This window comes from Pelophylax lessonae (assembly GCF_965119305.1).
Source record: "Pelophylax lessonae genome assembly, chromosome: 5".
Classification (NCBI taxonomy): domain Eukaryota; kingdom Metazoa; phylum Chordata; class Amphibia; order Anura; family Ranidae; genus Pelophylax; species Pelophylax lessonae.
The window spans coordinates 112,505,688-112,517,926 of record NC_138772.1 but is presented as its reverse complement, the minus strand read 5'-3'; the positions used below and the strand labels follow the sequence as shown (position 1 = coordinate 112,517,926).

Sequence of the window (12,239 nt, the reverse complement as noted above, 5' to 3'; positions counted from 1 at the left end):
GTCCTTCATTTTGTAGTAAGCAACAGAGCATAAACCAAGGAATGGAAGGGAGGGTAGACCGTGTTCTCTATTCACAGATATTGAATTTATTGGCTAAGTCAAAATACCTCTTATCTTAATCATAGAGCACATGACAAGACACAGGCAGTGTATTCATACACCATGGGACATCCTTCAATGAATCAGAGGGATGGGCAAAAATGAGGCAAACTGATCTTTCAGAAGATCCAACCTCAAACAGCCATAGTGAGAACCTTGCAGCCAAAAGCTGCATCAGCAGAAGATTGGATGTCTACCTTGTGAAAGAAAAAAAAACCTTTTAAAAACGTATGAACAAAGACCAGGCGGCACCCTTACACACCTGCGCTACAGAGGCTTGGGCTGAAATACAGAGGAAACACCAAATGATCTGGTGTGAAGAAGCGCAGAAGGGCATTTCTCTTTGGGAACGCCAGCTTCTGCAATTAGATTTTGTATCAATCATCACAATCACCTTTCCCACTGTGTGTGTCCTCAGTTTATTTTATTTTTTTTGTCCTCTGTTTAAACCAGTAAGGCACCACTTTGCTTGCGGACCATTAGAAAGGCACAGATGACAGGGAGGGGCAATGCTATATACAACTATGATAGCGTAGTTTGCAATTTCCTTAAAAGGCGGTTTCAGGCTTTGGTTCAGGAATCCGTTACCCAGAGGAGGAACCAGCAAATCACTCCTAAACCGCCCCACAGGTTTGTAGATAAATAGAAAAACCGATCGATACAGATGGAAAGATTTATTAGAACAAAAACGACTGTTTTTTTTCTTTGAGGAAATCTTAGTTTTCAGTAGCAAAGGGTAAGAGAAAACACAGACACAGCCTCTGAATAGTAATCACCTTCTTGTGGAAGATACAATTCAAATTTTTTTTATTAATTTGGTTACGTAGAATTTGTTTTATAAACAGCCAGGCCACATTAGTACACACTATAATGCTATCAGCACAAATGGTAATATTTAATACAGGTTTTTATCAGAAAGGGTTACACCTTAACAAGGTATAAATACACAAAAGTGTGTGTGTGTCCACTGTAAGCTGGTTCTTTACCAATGGGTGGCAGTATGGTAAAGAAATCGGAGGAATTGGTTTGAAATTATGCAGTGGTATATGTCCCCATGTCATGCAGTATAACGGGTTATATGTAAATAGCAGATATGCCAAAAGTCTAATAAGACTCATTATGGCTGTGTGACAATGGAGTACAAACTCACTTTCCCATGTGCCTGCTTATGGATCAGACACCATACCTGAATGCTATTTGCATGTAAATTGTAAGGGGAATATAGAGAAAGACTCATCAAAATTTGTGTTTTTTTGTATTATAACTGAACAGTTAAAAAGATGCCTAAAGACATAGGCTGGACTTCGCCTGATACTTCTGGGTATGGCTGAATAAAGCAATAATCATATCTGTATGGACCTCTGCACTGTTTCCTTGGCTGACCCCTCTATCTGGATAAGAATCAATCACCTCAGGTTGGAATTTTCCTGACCATTTGTTATTGCTTTCCATGAGTTAAGCTGGTACCAGGGGTTTCTAAACATTGCAATTGCTGCTTTCTCCACAGGCCTAAACATTCACATTCTGCCAAACCAAACATACATTTTAATGGAAAGATCTTTCAGTGGTTAGATCATGCCTGTTTGTCAGACTGCAATCTGATGTCTATAGGCAACTAAAAGTGAACCTGTAATTTGCCCTATGCAATGCAAAGGAACAAGTTCATGCCAATGACTGCCCAACTGCAACTTTTACTTGAGTTGTAAGTGGTAGCCCCGTGTAAGCTGTAAGTCACAGTCTAGCGCCAGGAGTCTTCAAACTATGGCCCTCCAGTTGTTCAGGAACTACAATTCCCATCATGCCTAGTCATGTCTGTGAATGTCAGAGTTTTACAATGCTTCATGGGATGTGTAGTTCTGCAACAGCTGGAGGGCCATAGTTTGAGGATCCCTGGCACTACTAGCCTTTCTCCTTGCCCATATGTAACAGTGCTTTGTGTCAAGGAAAGAAAAAGAACCAAAGGAAACGAGAGTATGTGCTGATGAACATGGTGCTATTAAAGTGAACCTGTTGCTTTGCCTTGCATGAGAATAGGACAGGTTTACTTTAACCACTTACCCACCAGGCTTATTTTTGACACTTGGTGTTTGCAAGCTAAAATCATTTTTTTTGCTAGAAAACTACTTAGAACGCCCAAACATTATATATTTTTTTTAGCAGAGACCCTAGAGAATAAAATGGAGATTATTGCAATATATTTTATCACACCGTATTTGCACAGCGGTCTTCCAATCGCAATTTTATTGGAAAAAATTCACTTTTTTGAATTAAAAAATAAGAAACCAGTAAAGTTAGCCCAATTTTTTTCCATAATGTGAAAGATAATGTTACGCCGAGTAAATAGATAACCAACATGTCATGCTTCAAAATTGCGCACGCTCACGGAATGGCAACAAACTTTGGTACTTAAAAATCCCCATAGGCGACAATTTAAAAATTTCTACAGGTTGCCACCTTAGAGAGTTACAGAGGAGGTCCAGGGCTCAAATTATTGCTCTCACTCTAACGATCGCGGCGATATCTCACATGTGTGGTTTGAACACCATTTACATATGTGGGCGGGGTTTCTGTATGCGCTCGCTTCTGCGCGCGAGCTAACGGGGACAGGGCGCTTTAATTTTTTTTTTTTTTTACTATTTATTTGATTTATTATTTTTATTTTTACACCATTTAAAAAAAAATAAAAAATTTGATCATTTTTATTCCTATTAAAAGGAATGTAAACATTCCTTGAAATAGAAATAGGCACGACAGGACCTCTTTTTTGAGAGATCTGGGGTCAAAAAGTCCTCAGATCTCACAAGTACACTAAAAGATTAAGAAAAAAAAAAATAGATCTATAAAGAAAATTTAAAAAAAAAGGAACCTTTAAAACCGGTTGCCCTCACTCGACATCCTGTCTGTGAGGATCCGGGACCGGATCGTTTTCCCCCGCTGCCGGCGGGTCCGGTAAGCGGGGAAAAGGACCGGGATGCGGCGGAAGGGGGGGCACCTCTTCCGCCATCCCGGAAGGGTGATCCCGTGGTGAATCCGCCACTGGGACCACCCTTATCGGAAAGCCAACCGCCTGCCGTTTAAAAAAAATACCAGGGTTATGGCAGCTATCTGCTGCCATAACACCGGTATTTAGGTTTAAACGGCCGACATATATAGTCGTTGGGCGGTTGATAAGTGGTTAAATGGTAGTCATTACAAAAACAATCTTGGACATTAACCTCCCTTGCGGTCTGATTACATCAGAATTTTTGATCCTTAAAGCGGTATATTGTTTGAAACACGAAATCATAAATTATAATATAATAAGAATACATTTTTTCATTAATATAATCAAACCAAAAACACTGAAATGTGTACAAACAAGGGATGCTGGTATTAATGGTTTAGCAAACATCTCGGGTATGAAATATTTTGAAACATGGGACTGCACAAAGTCCGAAGTCACAATTGGGATAATAGAATCTGGTTTACTTTCTTATTTTCCTTCCACTGTCATCTCTCTTTGAGCAACAAACCACGAACATCCTTGAAGGTGCTGACTTTTTCCCAGTTGGTGGAATGTGGTCCATGAAGTGACGACCAGTCAGGCGTTCGGGGTTGACAACGCCAACAGCACGACGTCCAGATCTATTCCTAGCCATTGATGGTGTTTGGTGATTTAGAAATATACGTTCTGCAACTTTCCAAATGAATCACAGGCTTGTCACTTTTTTTTGAGCAGAATATAGGCATTCCACAAGCATTGTTTAAGAAGATATCTGAAGATCTTCTTGTAGTACTTCTTTTGCCGTTTCCTCATTGCTGGGTAGAATGTCATTGCGGGGTCGGCTCTATCGACACTTGCCATGGTGTTGTTGTAGTCTATCACTACTTGTGGCTTCATTACTTTTTTCCCACCTTTCATGCGTACCATAACTGTGGAGGTGTTACGCACCGTACGCATTAGGGACAAATCTTTCTTGTCCCACCATCGCAGTGCCATAATTTTGCCTTTCTGCCAGGCAACCATTTCTCCTGTCTTGAGCTTCTTTTTAGCAAACATTGGTGGCATGTCGTGCCGGTTAGCCCTAACGGTTCCATAGGCATCTGTTTTGTTTTGCAGTAGAACCTTAAAGTTCAGGAGACGTATGAAAGTTGTCAGTTGTTACACAATAGCCCTGATTTAGCAATGGGTCAATGAGTGAAAGAACAGAAGATGTTGCCACTCCATAATTGCTGTATTTGTGATCAAATTTTTTTCCTTTTCCAGTATATATCACTGAGTTCCAAATGTAGCCAGTTGATGATTTACATAGCATGTAGGATTTTACGCCAAATTGTGCCCTCCTTGATGCAATGTATTGCACCCAGCTGATCCTCCCCTTGTAGAAAGTTTGACCGCACTCAGGAGTAAATAAACTGGAAGTATTTGATTCCCATAAACTTGAATACATAGGTGCATCACACAGACATGGGACAGGTTGACGCCAAACTTCCCTTGCAGGCCATTAGACTTTCATCTATGGCAATGTCTCTTTCTGGCCCATAGCTCCATTGGAAATTCTGTAGAATTATTTGATACACTTCCCTAATTTTCTTTAGTTTTGGTGCAGGATGAGTAGTTTCATCAAATTCTTAATTGTTTTCGAAGTGGAGATATTTCATTATGAGGGAGAATATGTACTCTGACATGACCATGCCAAAGAATGGAGTGGCAAATAATGTATTGGTTGTCCAATACCACTTCTGAATGGGGTTTCCCCACCACTCCCTGAAGAATTATTAGGCCCAGAAATTTCCAAACATCATCTTTGGTCACTGGTTCCCACTTTCTGCAACTTGAAAGCTTTTGATGCGTAGCCAATTGTTGCTCTTTGTACCGGTTTGTCTTGGTAACTATTTTTTCAAAAACCTCATCGGTCAGAAATAATTGTAGGTATGCCAAGGGGCTGTCATGGTCAATGTCAACTTTCATACCAGGTGCTCAAGTAAATGGGAATCTTGGGGGCGCTGCCTGATCCGTAGTCAGTCAATATAGCACCAAGTTGTCACATCGCTGAGCTCAGTCGCAGAATCGTCGCGGTCGTCACTTTCAGTACCTAATGACGAATTTTCCCACGAATCACTATTGTTTAGTTCTTAAACATTTCCACTTCATTGTCGTTGTTTTCCAGTTCATCTAAAAAAGTGCTTTCGAGCTAAAAGGCGGCTTTTTGGACGCCATGGACGTTCTTAATTTTCCAGGCACCTCAAAAGTACAGGCAGGGCACTGGAAAAGACACTAGGTGAAAACCTGTGGTAAAATGGCTTGATACAAAGTTGTAATCCTAACAGATTACACTGTATCATGCCATTTGTTTCTATTTATTTTTAAAATTTCCCGCTAGTTCAACCCCCCTGCTTCGCTGCACTCGCAGGGAAGGGAACCGGAAGACAGGTGCCGGGATTGGCCGGATCACACAGCGGGAGGACGGCGGGGATCACAGTGGAAGGCAAGGTTGATTGTGGGGTAATCCAGAGTGTGGCTCGGGGTTACCGCTTTTGGCACTGTATATTAACCCCGAGCCACACTGGGGAATACCACCAGGGATGTTAAGGCCTTATGTACACAGGGTGTTAGAAAAGAATGAGCTGCAAAGCCACTACCAACGCAGGAAAAAGCAGCTGTAAAAACGTGCTTTTAGTAGCTTTTTCCACTGGCGTTCATGCGCATTTAGCCACGGTAGCTTTTAGCAGCAGAGGAGGTGGATGATGCCAACACAGAGGAAGCTCCTCCTTTTTTGCCGATCATGGAAGCAGCACAGATTCCAGTGGTTGGGCAGGGGAAACGTCCAGCGCTGGATGGGATCCTTGTCTGTGACAGCTAAAAGCCATCCTGACAGACTCCCTTTAGAGTGGTAATCTACTTTTAAAGAGTCTCTTACTTCCAACCCACTTACATGCATATTTGCTGCTATACCCCATCGCTCCATTGCTCCAGAGCAGTAGTAAAATACCGCCACATCAGGATATGGAGATGCATGTGAACTCATTTGATGATGCAGAGCTCGGGCCAAACAGCCAGTTGCAAGGTCAAAACTTTGTCACATGAGGGAGGGGGAGACATCATGAAGCCTGTGTAAGCTTCAACACCATGCAACATGGAGTTTACACAGGGTTAGGACCCCAAGGAAAGCATCAGCAGGAAAATGTGGGAAAGAGGAGGATAAGTGGGTTAGGGGATGGGATTTAAAGAGTCACTTTCGCCTGAATGCGCAGATCCAGTAAAGGAAGTCTGTAGTATACTTTAAATGTTGGCTTTGGTGAACACTCCTGAAAACACATACCTATGTTATGTTTATCCATTCACTTCAGTACTTTCTAAGTCTGCAGCCAGACAACTAGCATTTTCAGAAACAGATCAACAAAGGCAGACTCCGTATCTCAGTGCAGATTCCCTTTAATAGGTGGCCTTATTCTCCTTCCATAGAACGAGGGACAAGAAGCTGTACAAGACTGAAGTGGTTTGCATGCTCTTTTTCCAATTTCCCCTTGCAAAGTTCTGTGCCAAGTCAGCCAGCAATATTGCTGTCATCTCCAGCTCAGCAGATGGAATAAGCTGGCAGAAACCACATTATTAAAGTCATCTGTAATATTTGCACAAGGTGTTTTACTCCAATGTTTACAGTTCAGTCTTCGGATGCATCTTCTGCAATGCCTGACCTCTGTGCAGTTTACCTATTCTGGCTTGAACATATTCTGTGCGGGTTGAATCCTGTTTTTTATTTGGGGGGGGGGGGGTGTGTTCATCTGGATTGCAAGTTTGTTCAAATATTCACAAGTGAATAGGGTAATACAGGCACATTTAAAATGCTCTGTGTCTATTTAGTATACCAGCATAACAATGCATGAGCTGAAGTAATGTCCCAGCAATCAGAAGGCAGATAAGGGATAGACAAATGCTGATAAAGGGTTTGCTATGGTTTACTGAGCTCAGACAGTTTCCCCCTCTGCCTTTATGCTGGTACACATGGGCCAAATATTGGCCAATTCAACAGAACCTGGCCGACATTCTGCTCATGCTTACAGCAGTCTCTCGTACAGCAGCTGGTCTAAGAGCCGGCTTTTATCGAATGGGCATGCTGGAAAACCAGCATCCGATCACTGCTTGCAGCCTGTGAGCCCTGATCGGTGTGTTCTGGTGGGAAGGCAGTCCCCCTGTCGGAACACAATAGCTCAGCGGGGGGGCGCAGGTGAGTGTAGGGAAATCGCTGTACTAACATTGTTTGTGGTAGTACAGCAGTTTGTCAGGTCTTTCTTTATACATCCCACTGAGGGTGCCTGGAGTGAAGTAAAAAGAATAAAATGTGTTTTTCATATTCAATTACATACAGAGGGAAATTTGCTAAGATTGGAGCATGGCTGTGCATGGCAACCAATTATCTTCTATCTTTCATTTTCAAAGCTTAACGCGATTGTAAAATTCTTGTTTTTTTTTTAAAATAAAAAATGTTATACTTCCCTCCTCTGCGCAGTTGGTTTTGCACAGAGCAGCCCAGATCCTCCTCTTCTCGAGTCCCTCGTTCCTGCTCCTGGCCCCTCCCTCCTATTGAGTGCCCCCACAGCAAGCAGCTTGCTGTGGGGGCACCCAAGCCGAGCTGCAGCTCAGTGTGTCCATTCAGACATGGAGCTGCTGTTCGGCCTCACCCCCCCCCTCTCTCCTGATTGCCTCACTGACTTTGATCGACAGCCGCGAGAGCTAATGGCAACATGGCTGTATCTCAGCCAATACGGAAGGGAGAGTCCCAGGACCATCGAGGGACTCGTGGACATTGCTGGACAGAGAGGGGGCACAGGTATTACGGGGTGCTGGGGGGGCTGCTACACACAGAAGTCTTTTTATCGTAATGCATAGAATGCATTAAGATAAAAAAACCTTCCTAAATTTACAACTTCTTTAACTGTACAAACTGAAGCCAAAAGCTAATTGGTTACTATGCACAGCTGCTTCAGATTTTGTCTGCTCCAGTTTTACTAAAATTAGCCCCCCTCCTCCCCCAGTATTTGCCTAATAATGAAAGAGAAAAGAATATAATTTAAGATGCCCCTTTACCAGCGTCCTGAATAAAAGATAAAGGCTGGAACGATGATTCATTCGCCGATTTTCATCACTATTTTTAAGAGATAAAACCAGCCAGCTCATACTGTTCGCACCAAATATTTGATGAGATAACAGCAGTAACTCCACGACACAATGTCACCTCCTGAAAACACAGCATGCATGCTGCTATTTTATTCATCTGTAATTTCTAAATGTATATTATCTTCTAAAAAAAAACACAACACTTGCTGAAAAAGAGCTTCAATATGCTAACTGTTGGACTGAGAAGCCCAGAATAACATGATATGAAAGAAGAATAAAATATATAGATGATTCTTCCACTAAAGAGTGCCAGCTTGCGTGGGGCACAAACAGCGCAAATCAGTTCAACATAATTCACACGATTGTGAAACGGTCTGCAACCAAAAAGCCTGAGAAGGTGGCATAACAGTAATTAAAAATAAAAAACGAAAATAATGTGGTTGCATAAGTGTGCACACCCTTTTATACCTAGGGATGGAGCGGTGTTCAGAATTAAGCAATCACATTGCAAAAACATTGTTAAATAGGACTTTGTACACAAATGCCATCATTTAAAGTGACTCTAACAGTAAATAAAGTTCAGCTGTTCTAGAAGGTCTTTACTTAACATTTTTGCATCCTACAGCAAAAGCCATGGTCTGCAGACAGCTTCCAAAGCATCAGAGGGATCTCATTGTTAAAAGGTATCAGTAGGGAGAAGGGTAACAAGGAATTTCCAAAGCATTAGATATACCATGGAACACAGTGAAGACAGTTCTCATCAAGTGGAGAAAATATGGTACAACAGTGACATTACCAAGAACTGGACGTCCCTCCAAAATTGATGAAAAGACAAGAACTGGTCAGGAAGGCAGCCAAGAGGCCTACAGCAATCTCTTCACATTAAAAGGGCTGAAGGAATATCTGGCAAGTACTGGCTGTGTTGTTCATGTGACAACAATCTCCCGTATTCTTCATATGTCTTGGCTATGGGGTAAAGTGGCAAGATGGAAGCCTTTTCTTACGAAGAAAATCATCCAAGCCTGGCTAAATTTTGCAAAAACACATCTGAAGTTTCCCAAAAGCATGTGGGAAAACGTGTTCTGGTCTGATGAAACCAAGGTTGAACTTTTTGCCATAATTCCTAAAGATATATAAACACTGCACATCACCAAAAGAACACAATACCCACAGTGAAGCATGGTGGTGGCAGCATCATGCTTCGAGGCTGTTGTTCTTCAGCTGAAACAGGGGCCTTAGTCAAGGTAGAGGGAATTATGAACCGTTCCAAATACCAGTCAAGACTGGCATAAAAACCTTCAGGCTTCTGCTAGAAAGCTGAACACGGAAAGGAACTTAATCTTTCAGCATGACAATGGCCCAAAGCATACATCAAAATCAATAAAGGAATGAGTTCATCAGAGGAAGAATAAAGTTTTGGAATGGCCCAGCCAGAGCCCAGACCTGAATCCGATTGAAAATCTGTGGGGTGATCTGAGGAGGGCTGTGCACAGAAGATGGCCTCACAATCTGACACATTTATGGCACTTTCCACTGCAAGTACCGGCTAGTACCGGCTCGGCTCTACTCGGCCCTGCTTGGCCCGGTTTGCTTTTCCACTGCGGTACCGCATGGTATAGTGTCGGAACGGTTCGGTACGGTACAGTATAGGTTTGCTTTTCCACTAAAGTAGTACTAAAGTTAAGTGGGTGGGATAACAACGGGGTGGGTGTGATTCTCTGACCAATCAGTGGCTAGTAGTGACTGCATGCAAAGGATTGTGGGATATGGTACCAGTTTGGTACCTGTTGGAACCACAATCGAGTAGGTACTGTTTTTTCAGAGCGGTACCGTACCGTACCGTTCGGTTCCATGCAGTGGAAAAGCAAACCTATACTGTACCGTACCGAACCGTTCCGACCCTATACCATGCGGTACCGCAGTGGAAAAGCACAAAAGCGTGCCGAACCGGTACGGTTCCATGCAGTGGAAAAGCGCCATTGGGAGTGTTTTTGCAAAGAAGAATGTGCAAATATTAGCAAGTCAAGAAGTACAATGCTGATAGACGCATACTCAAAAAGACTGAGTGCTGTAATAAAATCAACAAAGTATTAGTTTAAGGGTGTGCACACTTATGCAACTATATTTTTTTAGTTTTTTACTTTCCTACACCTAAAAGATTTCAGTTTGTTGTTCAACTGAGTTGTACAGTTTATAGGTCACATTAAAAGTTGAAAAAAGTTCTGAAATTATTTATCTTTGTCTCATTTTTTTACATCACAGAAACCTGACATTTTAACAGGGGTGTGTAGACTTTTCTATACCCACTGTACACTCACTATTTACAGGCTTATTAAAAAAAAAAAGTTCTTTCAACTGTACCCCTGAAAACAACCCAACACCAGCTTAAAGTATCAAACTCTGTGGTTCAGTTTTAACACACTGAGCAGAAAAAATAAACATTTCCCAGTAAACTATTCGAAAACTTATTACCCCAACACTTGCAGTTGACAACCTTTAGTGCTGCTGGCTGCTGCTTCCCTGTACTTCTGGTCTTTACAGGAAGAAGTTGACTGTGGACAGCACAGTCTTAATCCAGTCTATTACCTTGGAAATGGGAGAAGGGAGGAAGAGCAGGGGAGTGCCATGCCTTCCTTGGCTATAGGGCTGTGTGTTTCTATTGATGCACACAGTGTAGAGACACACCACTCTAGTCCCTGCATGCAGGGTAGCTCCATAGGATGCTACAAGAAAAAAAAAAAAAAAAAAGTGCCACCCTGAAACTGGAAACCTGGGGCAGGGGGTCATAGCACCAGCTTAAACTAAAACATTGGCAATGATGAAAAGATAAAAGCAGGTGCGTAATCAGTAAGGGATTAAAAAGCATCTAAAAGAGCCTAAAACCAAGGGTTTATGATCATTTTAACACTTTTTGGGTGAAAAGCAGACAACAGTCATCTAGTGCACCCGTTATTCTTCCTGACAAAGCAATAATCTCATGTCTGTGGGTGATCTACAACTAGCGATTAGAATAGTTACAAACCCTGCTGCAATGGCTTTTGTTACCCCCATGGGGCGCCACTGACAGCTTCTATACTGCCCCTCTTTACACAACAACTCATTGGATTAGCAAAGCTGAGTGATCACATTTGTGTTCCTCTCCACCACACAGAGGGAGATTGGATCATACATTCACATCCAAATGCCATCTAAAGTCTGTAGCCCATTTTAATCTGAACATGAAAGAACATTTCTATTTTAATAGTTAACATATTTTGAAATCCAGAATGATATGACTACCCCATACTGTACTGCTCCAATCACGAAGCACTGCCCATACTCCGTTACTTTATAAACATATGATTTCACAGTCTACTCGCAAGTGTAACTTTGTCAATAGAGACACAATATGGTACAATAATGTTAATGCGTGACACATTTCAACACTCCCATTCAATAATATAATGATTCATCCAACTGGCTGCTTTCTAGGAACAGAATAAAGTGTAAATTCTTCATATTCTTTGCTGTATGACTCAAGCTCACAACACAAAGCATGTGGCATGTGTTATCATGTATACACACAATAATGACTTGTCTGATGAAAAAAAAAAAAAAAGGGACATTGACTACAGTGCTTTGGCTACAGCTTTTATCAGCAAGATCTGCCATAGGGAAAAGAAAGGAAAAAAAAATCCATGACATCTATAAACCTTGCGATTGCAACCGTATATTTTATATGTACCTGTACTTACACTACTACAAAACTAAGATTGACGACCTTTTTACTAGGGATGCACCAATCCGATATTAGGATCGGATATCGGCACCGATATGGCTGGATCGGGGGATCGGTAAAATTAACAGATCCACTGGCCGATCCGGTTTTGCTCTTTACATAGCTGTGAGGGAGCAGAGAACAGCTGTCAAAGAAAAAAAAAAAAAAAAAAAAAAAAAAGGGCCTCCTGGGAATGCCGGTCAGTCCCCGTTCACACTGGGGCGACCTGTGAGGCGACCTGGTCGCCTCACAGGTCGCCGTAGGTCGCCTTCCATAGGGAAGCTG

The 12,239-nt window shown here is 42.1% G+C and overlaps 1 protein-coding gene across 3 annotated transcripts in view; it reads right to left on the bottom strand.

The window, feature by feature from the left end:
* PRKAG2 (protein kinase AMP-activated non-catalytic subunit gamma 2) overlaps window positions 1–12,239 on the bottom strand; it is a 552,351-nt gene that overhangs the window by 22,854 nt on the left and 517,258 nt on the right. The gene's annotated exons all lie outside the window — the stretch shown is intronic.